A 13,847-nucleotide genomic window follows, 5' to 3' on the forward strand; every position below is an offset into this window, starting at 1 on the left:
TACCCTTAAGACATGTTTCTGCGGTCTTGAGGAGTCCCTGAAGTTTGTTGAGTGTGACCTCTTCCTTATTCATGTGATATGTCATGCGGAATTGATCATAGCACGATGGTAAGGAGTGCAAAATGATATCTATTGCAAGCTCCTCAGGCAAGTTCACATTAAGCTTCAGCAACCGATCCACATACCTTTGCATTTTCTGCATGTGGCTCGTGACGGATTCCCCGTCCTTCATCATGGTTGTTATGATAGAGCATATGATTTCATACCTCTCTTGTCGTGCACTTTGATGGTATCTTTCCATCAGATCTTGGTGCATTTCAAAAGGGTAGAAGTCCTCATAGGACTTTTGGAGTTCCGCTGTCATGGTGGCCAACATGATGCATGCCACTTTTGTAGCATCCCTTTCATGTGCCCGGAAGTTAGCGATCTCCTGGGGAGTTGCAGTGGTCTCATCAATCTCCTTAAGCTCCTTGTCAAGGACATATTCTTTGTCCTCGTAGCGGGTAATCATCCTGATGTTTCTGATCCATTCATTGAAGTTGGATCCATCAAAAGTGACTTTCCCACACAAGTTCATAAGGGTAAAGGAGCCATTAGGATTAGAGCCAGAAGCAGCATTGTTTGAAGACATCTGAAAGAAGAGGACAAGATTAGTTTAGATATTAAGAGAGTCCTTAATAAAACACCCAAATGTAATATTAAGGCTAGGATCCAATCACAATATATTATAACTTAGAAGAGGTATGCCGTAATCCAAGCTATAACATATTTGAAAGGTAGGTGAATGACGATTCACCAATTTCCACCATGAAAAACGAAATATAAATATTAGGTGTTTAATTGGTTCTTAGAAATTCCTAGATTCTTTTGAGATTCAATGAACTTTTCAAAGGCATGTTTCAATCTCGAGTGTGCCCTCCAAGTTTCGTGACTGGGATACCGAGGATCACAAAACGAGGTGTGAAGTAACCATGCAAATCACTTGGTACCCTCAAGGTTTATCACTCAATCGATGTGCCGGTAAACCACACACGCTCCACCGATGCTATGGTAAACCTTAAGTCACCATTTACCTACCTTGTTAAGTCCAAGTTAGTGTGCCGGTTAACCACACACGCTCCACCAACGACTTAAACAAAGTGTAAAGTCTAATTTCATGGATTAGCACCTTATTCACATTTTCCTAAAGTAACTAAGATTGGGAATTTAATAAAAGCATTTAGTTACTTTATAATATTCATCATACTTTTAATGAGAATTTATAAGTCCTTGTCTTACCCGTTCGGCTAACGACCCTCCACCGATCAAGGAAGCGGTGGGTGAGAGTGGACACCCATTAAGTTGCCATTTTATAGGCAACAACCTTATACCCCCCTTATAGACCGGCTTCGTGAATGAGGCGTACTAGCGGTAAGACGACTTGACGTTATACATATATATATTAGTAACTTATAATATTATAAAGTATAAGGGTTGAATTTTAACTTTTAAAATTCTAAGGGTTGGAACTAAAGTTTTAATCAAGACTTTACATGTTCCAAAACTTGAGGGCAAGTTTTGTAAACTTCCAAAACTTTTCATTTCTTATAACTTATGAATTAATTGAGTAATAAAAATGAAGACTCTTCATTTTTATAACTCTTGTGTTCTTTTAATGGCTTTAATAAAAGTGAGACTTTTGGTTTTCCATAACTTGAGGACAAGTTATGGACTCCATTAAAACACATTATGATCATGAATTAAACTACCATGAAGGTTACAAACAATTCCTATGATCATCTAATCTTCATAAGTTCAAGAACATGAATATGAACACTTTCAAGAATCAAAAATTACACTTAAAAAAAAACTTGTAATTTTAATAATTGCCATTGTAAATGGATTAGCATAAACATTACACCATCTAAAACAAGCTTTAAAACATCAAAAAAGTTTAGGGTAATGTTTCTAGTCCATTTCCAGCAACAAATGTGCAAACTTTCATACGAGCAGAAAACAGAAAAACGATTTTTTTTCAAGCTGTTTGCACAAAAAAAAACAACAAACAAACCTAGGCTCTGATACCACTGATGGGTTTTGAGCATTCTAACACTTCCTAAGTGTACATGCAACCCTAATAACCTTGGATCTATGTTTGTCTAATAATCATGTAAAGTTGAATTCCAAGGTTATATTCCTATCTAGCATACATGGGGAACATTTTTAACTTGAATGAAAGATAGAATAACTTACGTTGTTGTTGATTATGATCCTTGAAACCTTGTGAGCCTAGCACCCCAAGTGTGATGCCTCAAATGCTTCACACAACACCAAATGCAAAGGAGTAAACTTTGAGAGAATCTTACACTTGCAAAATCGGCTCTAGCCCTCTTGTTTCTTAGTGTCGCAGATTTTGGTGGAGAACATGTTGCTTATATAGTGTGTCACATCTAGGGTTACACCATGTAAACCCTAATGTGGCATGACTCTTCATTTCCATGACCCATGGGTTTGTAACTCCCATGGAGCCTCCATGGAGCATTCAATGGGTTTAACCCAACTTGATTATCCATGGAGCCTTTTAGCCCACTATACAAGTTATGGATGATATACATGATCAACCCATATATTTAATTAGTCATCTTTTGATCACTTAATTAATCCTAGATTAATTCTTGATCAATACTAATTAAATAATACTATTAATATATTAGAACTTATAATATATTAATAAACCACAAGTGTTATTTCTCTCATTTAGTCTATCCAAATGCATGATGCCATGCAACCCAAATGGACCATGCCGGGTCGGTTCAAGTACATACCAGAAATAGTTATGGACTTAGACACCTTATCCAACAGAACTATCATAGAACATTCGACCCATAAACCACGATCCATGCTTTCCACCTCCACCCTCGCTGCCGGCTGCCTTATGCAGGCAAATTATACACAGAACAGGATCCAATAGACTGTCGAATAATAGACTCTACCCTAAGACCACAGGAAATAAGGTCAAATCAGCTATTCTAAGGCTATAAGATCCTAACCGTATATAATTTTCAAAACATTCACATTGCAGTTACAAATACCAATTATCATTCTCATTCTAGCATGACATCCAATTACCTCATGGCTACAAGCACCACATATCAGGCCAACCTATTGCTGACTACTCAGCTCTAGCATGCAAGTCTACCAACTCATACAACATATACATGCATCTCCCCTAGCCCTAACTAGCATGCGATTCACCGATTCATAATCAAATCATAACAGATAACAAATGTGGGTATTCTGGGGAAACTTACTCGAGCTCGACTGATTGCATGCACCACACCCTTTCTTGTCTTAGAAATTCTTTACTTAAAACATTTTTTTCTTTTGAAAGCTTTACAGATCCTCAGTCTGAGTTCAGACACACCCGAAAGTAGGTCCGAATCCCTCAAACCAAGGCTCTAATACCAACTTGTAACGACCCAAAAATTAAGGGTAAAAATTCCATTTTTAATATAGTCAAAATATAGATATCATTTATTCCAAACATCTAAAACATCGTTAATTAAAACCATTTATCAGAGTTCATCCCAAAATCATTCAACGCGGAAAACATAGGTGCGTGCACTGCGATCAATCCGAACTCTTATTTTCCAAACGATGATACCTGAAACCAATAAACAAAACTATAAGCACGAAGCTTAGTGAGTTCCCCAGAGCATACCCCACATAATCCACATAATTACATAATCCATATCAGCTGTAACAGCTACATCAACCATATCAATAACACAAGCTATGCATACAAACAAATAAGGATGCCCTGGAAACCCTCCAGGGTCTTACTCCGGGTGCCATAGGAACCCCCACATGGTCTTAGCCCACTGTCACACCAACCATACATATAAGGATGCCCTGGAAACCCTCCGGGGTCTTACTCCGGGTGCCATGGGAAACCCCACATGGTCTTAGCCCAATGCCATAGAAACCCTCACATGGTCTTGACTAAGGATGCCATGGAAACCCTCCAAGGTCTTACACCCTAGTGGCTCGGGAACCCCCCCCCCCCCCGAGGTCTTCCTTGCAAGCATCACAAGACAACTAGCATATCACATACCACATAATCAACTAGCATACCACATAACACGGAATCAACTAGCATATCACATAATGCATAATGGGCCGGCCTTGGTGCCTTAGACCCATTGGTATGGTGAGGAGACTCACCTCGAATGCAGAAGCTTCCCGAAAGAAATCCTTAGCTGCTAGCCTATCCACTTCCCGAGCTATCAATACCAATCAATATACCCAATTAACAATTGGGTCTCATACCATAATCCTTAATCCATGCATGGGGTAAAATTACCATTCTACCTATGGCCCAGTATGATCCAAAACTAAGGCCCAAACCAAAACAAAAGCCCAACACAATAATGTACATAAAACCATCAATGGCCCAATTTTCCAAATTGGGCCCAAACCTTTCTAATGGACCTTATTCTAAAGTCAAATATTCTCCTTAGTTAATAATCCTGACCCCAATTGGCCCATGAAGGCCCACAACAACCTAATCCAAGAATTGGCCCAAACTGAGGCCCACAATGTGAAGTCCATTTCTATATTGGGCCATCAGGCCCAATAGGCCCAACCATTCCAATATTGGCCCAAGATACATTCAGGCCCAACAAACAGCAAGTCCAGGCCCAAAACCATTAGGGCCCAAAGGTCTGAAGTCCACTAAGGCCTAAGTCCTCCTGAAAGCGTACGCCCAGCGTACCTCTTCTGTACGCTTAGCGTACTGGGCAAAAGGGTTGTACGCGCAGCGTACAACATTGTACGCCCAGCGTACAAACGGCTGATGCACAAAATCCATGAAGTGCTTGATGCTTCAAACCAAGGGACCAAATTACAGATCTGAGCTCTACCTAACGTCTTAATCCATAAAGTCACTGACTTGGTGACTTATATGACCCACATGAACCCAAAATCAAAGTATAACAATCTACTTCCATGAAAATGACCATAACTCTTGCATGAATCCATTAAGACCTCCAAGATGGCAACTTTCTATCTTAGGGACTTAAATAGCATCAAGGGTGGCAACCCCAAGTCTAAGAATCGAATTTAAACCATAAAGCTTCATCCTTGGGACCAAAACCATAACCAAAAACCACTAGCTAGATCTACATGAAAGATTGTCAAGGTTGAGACTTTATACCTCCAAAAGCTTGCAAAGTTGATGAAGGTTCTGGATCTAGAAGCTTGACTCCAACCATAGCTTGATCACCAAGTTCCTTCTTCTTTAAGGTCCAAACATAACAAGTCATAACCCAACTAGATCCACATGAGAAAGCCACCAAGATCCAAACTTTATACTTTCTGGAGTTAGATCAATATGATTAGGGCTTGGATCCACAAGCTTCAAGCCAAGCAATGCTTCCTCAAGGAACTCCTTCTTCCACAATAAGCACCCAAAAACCCACTAAATCACCAAAAAGCTCAAGAATCACTCAAATGGAGGCTAAGGGTCGATTTCTAGGGTTTAGAGGGATGGAGGCTGAAGATGTTAGGGTTAGGTTATGAGATAAGGGGCTTAAATAGGGTCCAAGACCCTAAAATAGGGTTCTGATCTGACTGGAGTACGCCCAGCGTACTCATGGGAACCTTCGCGACCATCCTAGTCAGTACGCCCAGCGTACTACAAGGTACGCCCAACGTACTCCAAGGTACGCCCAGCGTACTGCCTTCTTCACTAGTACACCCCGCGTACGCTTTGTGTACGCCCCGTGTACTCGGCTAAGCCTGAAAACCACGAAACTTCCGAAGGCCATAACTTCTTCGTTATAAGCCCGATTCTGGCGATCCTTATATCCACAGAAAGGTGACGAGAAGACCTACACTTCTAACTACTCAAACGTTTCTTAAGAACTTCCGAACAAAAATCCATTTTACACAAAAGCCCGACTACCACTTTACCGAAATACCCCTAGGCTTCCAGAACACGAACTGAACACCCGGATCACTTCTAATACATCACCCGCACCCAAATGGGTCTAGATCTTACCTTCCCACGAGCCATAATCCCTACAATGACCGACCTTCGAGCCACAACCTCATTCTAGGAGTCAATTCAGAACAGAGCGTTACAAAAACTCATCATAAAGTTGGAAACTTTATCCATCTAAACATCATATTGATTTAGATTTGAAGTTTGGAGACTTGGACTTAATGGATTAAGTTAAGATAAATGCATTTTTGATCCCTTTGAGACTTAAATACTAGATCTTATTTGTTTGGACCATCCAAATGGATAAAAAGTTTATCCATTATGAAGCTATTAGGAACCAGATCTGATGTTATAAGTTTTGGTCTTAATGGATTAAGCTCTTAAAGAAGAGAAAAGCTTTTCTGACCGACAGCCACAACGTGGCCAAGGAGGCCGAAAAGTGGTGGCGAGATTTATCGCGTCTATTTTGTTTGGACGTGACCATGACATGGCAAAGGAATTGTTACGTCGTGGGGGTAATCTGAGTTCACTCGACCATTGAATTTTTGACCAGTTTGACTTTTTTTCAAACTTGGGTAGAATTAATTATTTGACTAAGGGTTGGTTTCGATTTGGCTTTGGGGTAGGCGTCGTGATGCATTGTTGGTATGTTGATGGTATTGCTTTCATGTCATGGATCCAGGGTCTACCTAGTATAACGTTATAGGAATACAAAGCATTATTAACACAAAAGCATTGCATAGAGTTTACCCCTTCGATGTAGATAGACAATTTAATCTCTCCAACCATATGCTTCGTTTCACCGTTGAATCCTATCAACACTGGGTATTTTGTGATTGTCTCGGATTCTGGGATGTTCATCCTGGTCATAGCATCTAAGAGTATGATCTTCATCGAGGATCCTCCATATACCAGGATGTTGGATTCGGTGTCTAATCCCATAAATATAATTGGCATAAACTTGAATTGGTAGTAACACGTTCCTTTTGGGTTGCCCTCAGACCTAGCAATTGAATAGGATAGCTTTTAGAGAGAGAGAGAGAGAGAGAATGATTTATTAATTTATTATATGGTTAATAAATTAATTAGAAATCAAAATAAATAATTTGTTAATATATTATGAAAGTAATATATTAACTGGAAATAGTATTATTTAATCAGTAATTAATCAAAAATTAATTGGATTAGTTGGATTAATTAAATGTAGGAGGACTAAAAGTGACAATGTTCAATAGTTGAGCATTGAGGAATTCTAGAACCTCCCATAAAGAGGGGGAACGGAATCTAGAATGTTTCTAGGGTTTCCTTGGGCTCTAAGGGTGCCTTGGATGCCTTAGGGAGGAAGTTAAGGGATTAGTGTTATCTTGGAGATACCTGCCTTATTTAATACCTTCCTAACACCTACATAAACCCCTTTATGGGTTTAATTTCGTCCATGCCTTATTCCATAAAGTAAATTCCAATTTTTTCTTCTATTCTCCTCTATCTCTTCAAGTCCCTTGGTTGCTAGGGTTTGGGTGTGAACCACTAGAGGTGCGACAGTTGTGGTGCTTGCTACCAAAGGTTTGGGAGAAGAAATCAAGATTGTTGTAACATCCCAAAAATTCAACAAATTTAAAACTTTTTAAAATAACCCTTTTTCTAATAGAAGTGTTGCAAAGCCATTGTTTTCAATTCATTATTTAAAATCAGAGTCTTCCAAGATCAAGTCAGCTGAAAACCGAGGATGTGTACGGTCACGCCTTCGCCTTGCCACAGTCCACTGAAGTACCTGAAACCATAAACCAAAACTGTAAGCACAAAGCTTAGTGAGTTCCCCCAAAGTACCACCACACAAGTAGATAACATATACCAACAAACAACATGCATACAAAGCCTTCAGTCTGACTGGAGCGCCTCACCGGCCTACAGACTATCTGGAGTGCTCACGGAACCTTTAGCATGACTGGACCACCTCACCGAGCCTTCAACCTATCTGGACTGTTCTCCACGCCTTCGTCCTGACTGGTCCGCCTCACGGGCCTTCAGTCTATCCGGGCCGCCCTGGGTCTCTTGGCCTTCATCACAGAGCAGGACCGCCTCAACCTAACCACACATAAACCATGTCGGCATCTACATAAAAGATAAGCATACATATAACATATTGATATCAACTTTACCGGGTTTGTTGACTGGCCGCACAAAGCAGTACAATCTCAACCTAACCACGCTACACAGCTAACAAGTAACCAGTCAACATACAATCATTCAGATCTTACAGATCACTAAGCATAACATCATCCTATATACCAGGATACCGATCTAACAGATCACTACAGTACTCAATCATACGATAAACCAGGATAACAATCCGAAGGACCGACATTGGTGCCTTCGACCCGAAAGTACAGTGAGGACAACTCACATCGCAACCTGAACAAAACTGATGAGGCCCGACTCCGAATCTCAGCTCTCTACACAATACCTACATCCACCAAGTGACCAATTCCATCAAGATTCCAAAATACCCAAAATACCCTCAAAGTCCAACATGGTCAAAGTCAACGGTCAAGGTCAACAGTCCATGTTGGCCCACACGTGGTGTTCCCTTTGACCACGTCGTGTTCCGCGAGCATACGAACAGACGGGAAAACTTTAGCCAACACGTCGTGTCAACTTGAAAACACACCGTGTTTGCCAGAGTTCCCACAGCTTAATACATTCAGTTGCCTTTTCGACCCCAGGAGCTCCAAAGCTCAGATCTAGACCAAAATATGACTTAGAAGGGTAAAGTTTCCATCTTTACCCATAGGGATTACCAAAAAGGGTCCAAACCCAACCAAAAAGGCTTGATAGTGCAAGGGCTAAACCAATAAGCACGTAATCCTTGAAGACATAGCCCCAAAACATAGATCTGACTTCCTTGAGCTGGAAATCACGTAAAGTTGCCAACTTTACGTTCATGCATGTCTAAATGAAGCTCTTAAGCTTAAAAAGTGACTTAATAATTGACTTAATGCATGCATGACACCAAAGATCTCATAAATCTTGCACCTTTATGCTCAAAGGGACCAAAACAAACTCAGATCTGGAATAATAAGCCCTTAAAACGACTTCAATCTCTCATCAACCCAAAAAGTGACCAAAAACCATAACAAAGCACAATATGAAGAGATCTAAACATGTATAAGACAAGATGAAAACTTGATACCTCAGAAAGCTTTCCCACAAGATGATGATTCTGGATCCACAGTCTTCTCACCAAGCAATGCAACTTCAAGATCTCCTCTTCCTTCACAAGGACCAAAAATGAGAACCAAGAACCTCTTACTATCTCAAGAACACCATCAACAGACTTAAAGATCAATTTTAGGATTTTAATGGCAATGGAGGCTGGTAAGGAGGCCAACCATGAGGACTTAAGGCCTTTATATAGGTTGCAACACCCTAAAAATTAGGGTTTTCTCCACCAGCCACCAACACGCCGTGTTAAGACACAAGCACGCCGTTTTGGCCTTAATGAAAGTCGCAATTCTTCAAATCTAGACATGCCGTGTTGGTTCCTCCAAGACGCCGTGTCCAACCCAAAAACAAGATTTATTCCCAACAACTGCTCCTCAAGATTCCGGGTGTTACAATTGTTTACAACAACAATCTTCAAGGTTAGTATTTCGTGTTCTTATGAGTTAGTTAGTTCATAGGAAAACTTTTGTAGCCTAGGGTTCATAGTATGTTGCTTACTTAAAAGACATAGATCAAACTAGGTTGCATGTGCCCTAATTAATTGAAATTGTTTTTGATTATTTTCCTCTTATGACATTGAAATTGTAACCTCCATAGCCCATCAGTGGTATCAGAGCCTAGGGTTGTTTTTCAATTATTTTCACATTGGTGAATCAGAAAATAAACCAGTTTAGGTTTAATCGCAGCTCACGACGTGAGCTCGGCCAGATCTGAAAATCTGGACCAAATCTGCCTTAACAGCTTTTATGTAATAAATCCTTGCCATATTTTATCCAAAATCCGATTTTGGTTATCTAGCATGATAACTTAAAAGCCTATAATTAAGGAGATTAGTATTTGACTTGATTAATTGTTTTGTGATTAATATGATTGTTTTGTAAATGTTTAAACAATAAATCTAGATATTAATTGAACTTAATAATTAATGTCAAATAATATTTGGTATTTTGAAATGTTTAAAATACATCCTTATGGATGTTATTAATAATTTAATTAAATTATTAATTAAAGGATAATTAATAAATTCATAAAAGGTTTAAATTTAATTAAATTAAAAGTTTAATTTATTAAAAGATTAAACCCTTGGAATTTTAAAATGTTTTAAAATACACCTTATACTATGTATATATAATTAAAAAGTTTAACATATATTATATGTATAAGATAAGTCATTCAAACCGCTAGTACGTCTCATTCACGAAGCCATACTATAAGGGGGTTTAAGGAAACGGCCTATAAAATAACCGCCATTGGGTATCTGTTCTTACCCACCACTCTCTTATATGGTGGAGGGTCGTTAGCCGAACGAGTTTGATAGGACATAAACTCATTACAAGTATAATGATAAAAAACTAACCAAACTATTTTCTAAATCCTACTCTTAGTTACTTTAGGAAAACGAGATGATAAATGACATTAAGAGTACAAAACTAATTTGAATGATTATTCACATCTCGTTTGTGATCATCGGCATCCCAGTCACAAAACCGAGAGCATAATCGAGATTAAACATGCCATTGATTAAATTCAATGAATCTCAAAAGATCTAGGAGTTTCATAAGATTGAAACTTGTAAAAGCTTTACCTACCTAAAATAGATTCGAATTTGATTACGACATCCATCTTCAAAGATCGAATCGAAAATATAGATCCTAGCCTTAATTTAAAATTTATGGGTTAATAATTAAGGATTAAAAATTAACTAACTTGAATTCTCTTTTCTCCTATTATAGATGTCAAGTCAAGACAACAATGGTCAACCTGATTCTTTTGGAAATGGGTTTCATCTTCCTTCTGAAGATGATCTTCCACTTTCAGATCAAGGTGAAATTGTTTTCTCTTTTTGAGCAATGGTGGAAATGGACATCATGCTTCTCCAAATCTTCCTCCTCCTCATCCCGTAAAGACGGGGAATGAAATCTAGAATGTTTCTAAGGTTTCCTTGAGCTCTAAGGGTGCTTTGGATGCCTTAGGGAGGAAGTTAAGGGATTAGGGTTATCTTGGAGATACCTGCCTTATCCAATACCTTCCTAACACCTATATAAACCCATCTTTGGGTTTAATTTCCTCCATGCCTTATTCCTTAAAGGAAATTCCGATTTTTGCTTATATTCTCCTCTCTTTCTTCAAGTCCCTTGGTTGCTAGGGTTTGAGTGTGAACCATTAGAGGCGCGACACTTGTGGCGTTTGCTACCAAAGGTTTGGAAGAAGAAATCAAGATTGTTTACAACAACAATCTTCAAGGTTAGTATTTCTTGTTCTTATGAGTTAGTTAGATCATAGGAAAATTTTTGTAGCCTAGGGTTCATAGTATGTTGATTTACTTAAAAGACATAGATCAAACTAGGTTGCATGTGCCCTAATTAATTGAAATTGTTTTTGATTATTTTCCGCTTATGGCATTGAACTTGTAACCTCCATAACCCATCACATGATCCTTCTGACAAAGTGATTGACGATGTAGAGAGTTATTTCCGATCCATCATGGTGAGGATCTTGAATGTTCTCTCTATCCTGTTCATCGAAGGTGACTTCTTTCTTGCTTGTAATCGATGTGTTCTTTTAGGGACTTTCTTCTTTCTTCTCCTAGGATATCTTAGCGTGTTTTTGCTACAGAGTAAGAAGTTCCACAAATTATAGAACCCCCAGAGATAACATTGATTACCTTAGCGTCATGAGGAGGGGATCCTAGTTTTTCCAGGATCTTGGCAGGATCCTGCTCCTTCTCCTTCGATCTTTCTTTTCGTCTTCCTAGGATTTATTTGAGATGTCCTTTGCTCAGGAGATAGCTAATCTCCTTTCTGAGGGCTATGAAAAACTTAGTGATGTAGCCGATACCTTTATGGTATGCACACAATTTAGATTTGTCTTTCGAGCCACTCGATTTCTCTCATTTCCTTGGCCACCTTGCTTTCTTGCCAAGAACTTGCATGACAAATATTAGACCTGAAATATCCTGAGAGAAACAATATTCAGTGATTATGGGGAATTCATCTTCTTCCCCATCATCTTCTAGGGTATTAACCCTACGATGATCATGTTTGAAGTACGATTTTGATTTGTAGGATATTTGGGCCGAGGACTCGGACTTCCTATTAAGATTGTAATATGAATTTGGGGTGCTAGTCTTTTTCTGAATTTCTTTTTCTTCTTCTAGTCTGATGAATCTCAACACTCTAATTCTGACTTCATCCATTCTCTTGCACGATGTCATCACATGATCCTCATAGAATGGATAATCCTTCTTTAGGCTCATTTTAAAAGCTTCCACGACAGTGGCCATGTCAATATGGGGAATGTTCAACACTTCCCTACCAAACCTGTTTACAAAATCCCTAAGGGATTCCTTAGGATCCTGGACTACTCGATATGGATCACTAGTGATCCCTTCGAATGTCCTGCTACAAGAGAACTGATTATTAAAAAGGTTAACTAAATGATCAAAACAAGTAACGAAATAAGGATGAACATTAAGAAGCCATTACAAGGCTGATCTTGTGAGGGTTGAACCAAAACCCTTGCATAAACAAGCTTATTTTAAGTGTAATAAGATGAGAATGTTTTCCATTCTTTCCATGTATTGTGCTACGTGTTCCTCAGGATCCATAGTTCTGTCGTAAGGCTTCATGCTGGGAGTCTAGAAGTGTTTTAGAACTTCAGTACCAGCTATTGCGGAAGCAAATCTCGAGATCCTGTGGCTTGTGGGGGATGCTTATGGTATATGTTGGACTATTCCTGGTACACTTCGAGATCATCCGTCTTAGTTTTTGAAGTTCCCTAGCCATGATAGGACTTATACCCACATCAAGATCCTCAAAGTTAGTATTAAATGCATTATTATTTAGTAAGTTATCAGTGTCTTGGTTTTTAAGGGTAGTGAAGTTTTTGTTAGGATCCTGCATCACTGGGGCTTGATTATTTGGGATTGCTCCCCAAGTCGAAGCAACAACAGGTTCCGAGGTTGTAGTATATTGACGATTCCCTAAGGATCCCGCGCTGTCGAAATTGAGGATCTTGGGTTGCAAAATCGAAGGTGTTGTTTCATGCGGTTTGTGGATGTCTGCTCTTCTTCTTTCCATTTCTTTGAGCAATGTTTTGTTGTCCTAGTGTTGTTGATTCAGTTTTTGCGTTACCATCTTCACCATGGAGAAAAGTTCGTTGTTAAAGATCAGAACAGGAGGATCCTGGAGTCCCAGGGATCCTAGATTCCCATGGCTGATGGAGAGGTGTTCTTTTTCGAGATATCCAGATTTTTCCTCTGATCGGGAAGTCCACTTGGATATGGTGGGAGATTTTTAGAAGAAATAGGAAAAATAGAGGAAGAAGATAAGGTTGATTGCGTGGACATGATTTTTCGAGAATTATGAACACCACGGCTCCACGGTGGGCGCCAAATTGTTTTGGTCAAAAATCGATCAAATGTATATCAACCAAATTGCATGAGAGGCTGTGGTGTTATAGTTGAAGTGATTAACGAAATTAGAACATAATTGCACAAGTGGTTTACAAGGAAAGCCCTTGATCCTTGATATGATCTTCGACATAAAACTTTGGGAGGTGATAATGATCACCTGCCTTGTTTGATCTTATTGATTTGAATGTAAATTACATAGATGATGATGAAAATACGAGTACAAGTGTT

This window comes from Lactuca virosa, chromosome 2 (assembly GCF_052849685.1).
Source record: "Lactuca virosa cultivar CGN04683 chromosome 2, Lactuca_virosa_CGN04683_v6, whole genome shotgun sequence".
In the NCBI taxonomy this organism is placed as follows: domain Eukaryota; kingdom Viridiplantae; phylum Streptophyta; class Magnoliopsida; order Asterales; family Asteraceae; genus Lactuca; species Lactuca virosa.